The 6,908-nt window shown below is 37.7% G+C and overlaps 1 long non-coding RNA gene across 1 annotated transcript; it reads left to right on the top strand.

Annotated features, from left to right (window-relative positions):
• Positions 1–218: 218 nt before the first annotated feature.
• On the top strand, positions 219–2,140 carry LOC122128738. Its single transcript, XR_006151594.1, has 5 exons — positions 219–384; positions 538–612; positions 752–841; positions 1,212–1,268; positions 1,689–2,140. It is a non-coding gene; the product is annotated as an uncharacterized LOC122128738 (long non-coding RNA).
• Positions 2,141–6,908: the final 4,768 nt, after the last annotated feature.

The following is a 6,908-nucleotide window of genomic DNA, read 5'->3' as shown; positions in this document are numbered from 1 at the left end:
GTGGATGGTGTCACCAATGTGGAGAAGTCATGTGACATGACTGGTGAGTGAGATCAAAAGCAGAACAGCAGATGGAGCAGAGACCGAGGCTGAGTTTGATCCTCAGTAAATGGGGACTTTTTTATTGTTTGACTAAAATATTATACAAAAGTCCAGTAACATTTTGCGCAAGAGAGCACTTTGGTATTTTAAGATTAATTATTAATGACAAAGCCACTAAGCATTTATTCTGAAATTGGAATGTTGCATGTATCTTGAATTTCTATGTTTGGATTGCCTTTTTTATTGGTGGATGAAAACTGTCCAACTGTACTTCCACAGACTACGTCCTAGAGAACACAGGATATGATGATGTGGGAGACAGTGTTGAGGGACTCCTCTCAGGTAGGGAGGGCAGTCATGAGAGCAGGTCCTGGATCAGTGGGACTGTCATTGTTATTGCATCATGCCATGTAGAATGTAGAGCTGGAATGAGAGTTAACATAGAGCCAGTGGCTGGTGGTGTCTGATGGTTAATGAGAGGGTTGCTGTCAACAGAGTCTGTGAGAGAGGAGGGGCTGGAGTATTATGATGACATCATCACTGATCAGATCGACCCTAAAATGACCAAGGGTGAGTCTGTATCTTCATTTTGTGAACTGTTATGCTGTAGCGTATCCACAGAATGAACTTGCACACTAAAAAAAAACAGAATCTCTCTGCAACAGTCTGTCTTAATGTCCATGACTGATGAATATTTACCTAATTTAAGCAATGGAGGAGACAAAGCCTGCCAATGAAGAAGAAGTGGAGTATTATGATGACATCACAAATGAGGAGAATGACCTTAAAATGACAACAGGTATGGGACTGTAATTTTTTTATATTGATATCTCCTGAGCAAAATACAGTACTTAATTCTCATTAAGGAACACAATTGTTAATGAACTTTTGTTTTCTTTTATTTTCCCCAAATAATATTGGGCTTCCCTTTTCTCGAAGTTGCTGTTGTTGTTGTTGTTGTTTTAGTAACAATTGGTGGTTTTAATATGATGGTTAATATTATGTAATATTGCATTATGATTATTCCTGAATCTCATTATTGCTATTGTTGTTTTATATAATGTTTTGTAAGTCATTTTGCACAAATTTGTCTGCTAAATACCTTTACTACAACCAGAATTATGTTTGAATATTGATATTGTATGAGAAACTCTTGATGTTCTTGGTAGGGATTGATTATGATGATGTGGGGGTGGAGTCTGAGGAGTGACACTGGACATGAAGAGGTCAGCAGAGGACTCCCATCAGCTGTGGTGGTCTAGAGCTCTGAGTTTATCATTGAGAGATGCCACATATATTTGATAGGCCTTTTTACAGCCATATATAATTGATAGGCCTTTTTTAATGCCATATATATTTCAGAGTGCTTTTTAATGCCATATATAATTGATTGGGTTTTTTAATGCCATATATATTTGATAGGCCTTTTTACAGCCATATATAATTGATAGGCCTTTTTAATGCCAAATATATATTTGATTGTGCTTTTTAATGCCATATATATTTGATAGGCCTTTTTAATGCCATATTTGATTGGGCTTTTTAATGTCATATATATTTGATAGGGCTTTTAATGCCATATATATTTGATAGTGTATTTAATGCCACATATATTTCAGTTGTTGTTGTTTGCCTTCTCACTCCAGGGGAGCATAGGCCATCGAAAGCAGATTTCCAACAGATTTGGTATCCACTTGTTCTCGATGTGACAGTAATCTAGTAGAATCCACTGAGCGAGGGATTGGCCCACCCAGCTTCAGATTAAAGCACCTGGTATTCCCAGTTACTGTATGTCCCATCCAAGTACTAACCAGAACCAGCACTGCTTAGCTTCTGAGATAGTACGAGATTGGGCGTGCTCAGTGTGGTATTTAGTGCTTTCTAATGTCATGTATTTGATAGTGTTTTTAATGCCACATATATTTCAGAGTGCTTTTTAATGCCATATGCATTTGATAGGGCTTTTTAATGCCATATATGTTTTATAGTGTTTTTAATGCCACATATATTTCAGTTTGCTTTTTAATGCCATATGCATTTGATAGGGCTTTTTAATGCCATATATATTTGATAGTGTGTTTACTGCCACATATATTTCAGAGTGCTTTTTAATGTCATATATATATTATTTTTAGTGTTTTTAATGCCACATATATTTCAGAGTGTTTTTGTATTTGATAAGGCTTTTTAAAGCCATATATTTTTGATCAGGCTTTTTAATGATCTGCTTATTGTTTTTTTCATGATCTGCTTACTGAATTTAAGGCAATGATTATGTGCCTTTTTATGTAACTTTGTGTTTGTCTATGCAAACATTGGCTTTATTACCTACAGCAAACATTAACTAAAAGAAAACTAGTGAAATTTTAAACTGTGAACTGTAAAAATTTAATGATTTCCTTCAATAACAAATACTTGTCAGCAAGCCATGACAAGCCATAGCAGCAGACTGTCAACCTGTATTATCATCACCTTTTATGTCCTGCTGAGATTTTCCCTGTCATTTAACATCAATAAATTTAAAGTGAACTGTGTGATAATCATAGATTCCTAACTGCCCTGTTGTTGAACTGTATATTAGAACCAGCTGGTTGTCCTTCAGTCAAGTTTCTTCATGTGTTTGGCAGCTGAGACATGAAATGGTGTCTGTGAGCCCAGCCATCATAGTGACAGATTTAATATGTGAGTAAATCAGGTTCACTAAGCCCAGTGGCCAGTGAACCTGAAAGCTCACTGCCTCTTATCTCCATGCTGATATTTGATTGGATGGAGGGATATATCTTCTTCAGCCTGTGATGATGGTCCCTGAAGACCTGTACATGCTGAACTTATCATAGTAGTTAATCGTATGGCTCCCTCTAGAGGCCAAAATGTTATTGTTGTCTTCTTGACAAGAAATTAAAAAAGCTTCTGGACTTCTGATGATGTAACTCTGAAGAAATTATAAATAAACAGTGCTCCTCAATAATACTGTGCAGTTTACACAGTTATTCTGTTTCAGAGCCTTTAAGTATATATTTGTTTACATGGGACCTCTAAATTGTCAAACAAATGCATTTAAAAGACTTCAAAATATCAAAATACATAAAAGACAGGCAAAACAGTACTTCCCATTAGTTAGTGGTATGGTCTATATTAACAGCCAAATAATTAATTGAGGTGCCATGTCTTTGATCAACATTAAGTATCCTCTCATCTTCTCATTGAGAATTCTCCAGGCAATACTGTTTGGCTTGGACCCAACATGGGTGATTGAGTGCCCCTAGTGGTTTGAGACGGTATTAATGGGAGTTTAGTATAAAACCCAAGAGCAGGGCCCACAGATCATGCCAGGCCTGGGCAGTTTACACACTTACTCACACTTATATTTACAGAGTACAAATGTTCACAGCACCTGTGTTTGCTCACACGGTAAGTAAAGGAGGAGAGGGGCACTGAAGCACTGCAGTAGACCTCCACAAAGGTGTGTGTGAGTATTTAACTGTGCAGCCTTGCAGGAGGAGAGGAGGAGAGGAGACTGAGGGCTTTGAATGCCTGCTTTGGTAGACGCTCTTGCTTGGCACAACACTCACAATAAGAGAATTCCAAAAATGAACACAAGATGATATTAATAGAAATTAACTGGCACAACAAGGCATACGCTAATTCCGGCAAAAGAGTGAATATTTCTGTTTCTTTTTCTTAACTTCATTCAAACCCTTTTTAACAGATTATTTTATGCAAGGTCTAGTATGAATCCACTGAAATAGAGAGATCAGCATTCTAACTCCTGCATCCTACAGTGTTTGCTGTATTTCAGATTCAACTGTTTGTATTTTACCTCTAAAATGCAAATGTAAAATTAGACTGTCTAATGTAGATGTTTCAAATGCACTGAAGTCTACAGGTTCGTATAATTGTGTATAATGATAGATACAATGATGAATTTCTCTCAAGTTCATCGACTATTTACAGTGAGACTCTACTTGCGCTGTCCACTAGATGGCATTAGTTCGGTATGCATACAGCAAAAGGCCCAATTTTAATTAAAGTTAACTAAGAACACCACAACTCCTGCGCTTATTAACCAATTGTGACCCAAGGCACCCTTTGAAAACGCTTTCTAAAACCTATAAGACAAAAAATTGTGACAGAACGTTCACTAAAACCTTTATTTCTCAGCAGATCTAAACATGAAATCCATTTGAGAGCTTAAACATTTGGTTTTAACAACAAAAATAATAATAATCTGGCACTGTAAGAAAAGTGTCACTTCAAGAACATAAGTGGCACTTTAAAAAACAAAGTTGCACTGTAATAGAAAAGTAAGTGTGTTCATGTACTGTTAGTGAAGATGTTGATGGATGTGCTTGCCAAACACTCCATGAATACAGCCCTAGACTGTGACCGTGACACCAGCATCACTGCCTTGACAACGCCCACTTCCTGCAGATCCTTCTCTTCTGAGAGAGTTTTTTACGGTCATGCTCAGATGTCGCTCCCGCAGGTACTGTTGGTTGTGGAGCACTCTTTGCTGTCACTGGGGTAACAAGTTCCTGTGCCAGGTCGTGTCTTTGTAGCCACTCTTGTACTTGGCTGTGAATTTTTTTCCTCAGTGCGGTGCCGTGTGGCTGACATTAAGCTAGAGATCTTACCAGCCATCAAGGGAGGCTTACAGTTTTTTACAATCATTTTTACACTTGTCTCAATACCATGTCCACTTTTTCAACACTTGACACTTCATCATATCAGTGGACTATGTGAAAACTGTGGATACTTTTGCATTGCTTTGATACAACATGTGTTAAATTCTTCCGAAATTCATGGATTCGCTGACCTTGTATTTACTGTGAAGAAGCAGCTTCGTCCTCGAGTAATAATCCCTGGATAACAAGAAACAAGTACAACTGCAAGTAACTGGTGAGTCAGAATGCTTTCCCCCTCCATCACGTTGGCTTGCTATAGCCTGATGCATTACCCTTCAGTCTTTCATGTAGACCTATTGTGCTATTGTAGGCAATGTGTGACCAAGAGATTTAAAACTAGCAGCAGGGAAGATTGAGGTGGATAGTATTGTAAAATGTTTTTTTTAGCGGCAATACTTTTGGCCCATTTTGCTTTGCGTACATTCAGTTGCGCTTCTTGCTTCTATAAATTCTGGGAAAAGACAAGGCGAAAGTGATTCGAAAGGCAACGAAATCAGTTACTTCCCCGGTGCTTTCGTCATGATGTGTAGTATTTCTTTTGCGTGTCGGCTGTTTTTTGGCTTTCCTTGACAATGGTATCCTAGGTGCTGAGAGGCCAGACGATATGTGTTTAGTTGAGTCTATGGGTGAGACGTGTGCAAGTGTTGCTTTGAAAAAGCAGGCCGTTTTCCTTAGGTCAGCTGATTGAGCCTTCACTCATTTTGATCCCGTTGTGGGATGCATTTACAAGAACTAGACTGTGTGCGCGCGCGTATGTTAAGTAGTCTCAGTGAGCCAAGCCACCAGTCGCTACTGGGTCACGGAACCTGAAAACGGTCATATTGGCTATGTTCGAAATGCCAGATGCTCTCACATAGCATCTGGGTCTTAAGGGAGACGCACGCAAATGGGTTAGAGTTTGCTACCATGCTGATGTTAATGACCCAACCATTTAGACATGCTGGAGATGTTCTCATTTGATTAATCTTGACAAAGCAAATTCAAATTAGTTCACTTCACCCCAGCATCAACACATAAAGCTGTGCTTCAACACCTCACTTCATCAGAACACATTAGAATTGAGGAAAAAAATCATTTCCGGATGGCAAGGTTGAAACATTTATTTGGGGCTTCATTTAAAAGACAGAAGGCAAATTAAGGAATGGAACAGCCAAAAAACACTTAATGATTAATCAACATGCAGCGTGTTTGCAAGGACAGATCAAAAGCAGTACATTACTGAAAAAATTAGATCATGACTTTTTCCTAATCTGTTCTTAATACATCTTAAATCAGAAAAAATGGTGTTGGTCCATTCTTAAACAGGATGACCAGTTAACGTTTAATTGGGGTATGAACAATAAACCAGAGACGTCTTCAACTAGTTACTTAATCATCCAAAGATAACCTCTTAACATTCATAGAAATGGCCTTCAGTGAGGACACATTCAAATTCAAACCAGACCCATCATTGACACGGAAGTTTTTCCATTGGTATCGACCATTTGTGTTGGCATTCTTGCAACGGTGAAACCAAAATCCTCCCCATTTATGATCTTGATTGCACAGACCCCAAGACCAGCCATCCTGGTCCCTATCAAAGGTAGAGAACCGTTGTCCGTTGTGTTTGGCCAGAGAATCACCTGAAAGGAGATTGCATTTTATTGGTAATTGTAAAATTTAAACAATATAACAATAATAACAAGCATGGAAGTATATAGTGCTGTACAAACTAAACATGTACTGTATATTGTAAAGGTACAGTGTGGGATCTTTTCACAGAAATGAAATATAGTATTTATGAATATGTTTTTATTAAAGTATAATCACTTATCATACCATACCATACTAACTACTTACTGACCGAACGGTCGAGGTTAGTAAGTTGTTAATTATATGGCATTTTTTGCTTCTTTCATTTTGTAAATGAAAAGAAATGGTGATTGTAAATAGAAAACATGTCGTTTTGTTCAGCTCTTAAGTCTTCTCACAACACAATGTGTTTCAGATGTTGCGTAGCAACCAATTACCTTCTATCTTCAAGTTACAATGATCAATAGAAAACAGACAACACGGCTCGGCTAAAATGGCTTTAATTTACAGTAAAGTAACAACAGAAGTGATTCAAACTATAGTTTCTAGTCTTCATCATCACTTTCAATAACAAATCTTCGCTTCTTCTGAAATTCCTCATGGCTGTTG

This window comes from Clupea harengus, chromosome 24, assembly GCF_900700415.2.
Source record: "Clupea harengus chromosome 24, Ch_v2.0.2, whole genome shotgun sequence".
Lineage (NCBI taxonomy): Eukaryota > Metazoa > Chordata > Actinopteri > Clupeiformes > Clupeidae > Clupea > Clupea harengus.
Note: the sequence above shows the minus strand (reverse complement) of the source record. Positions and strands in the feature narration are given on the sequence as shown.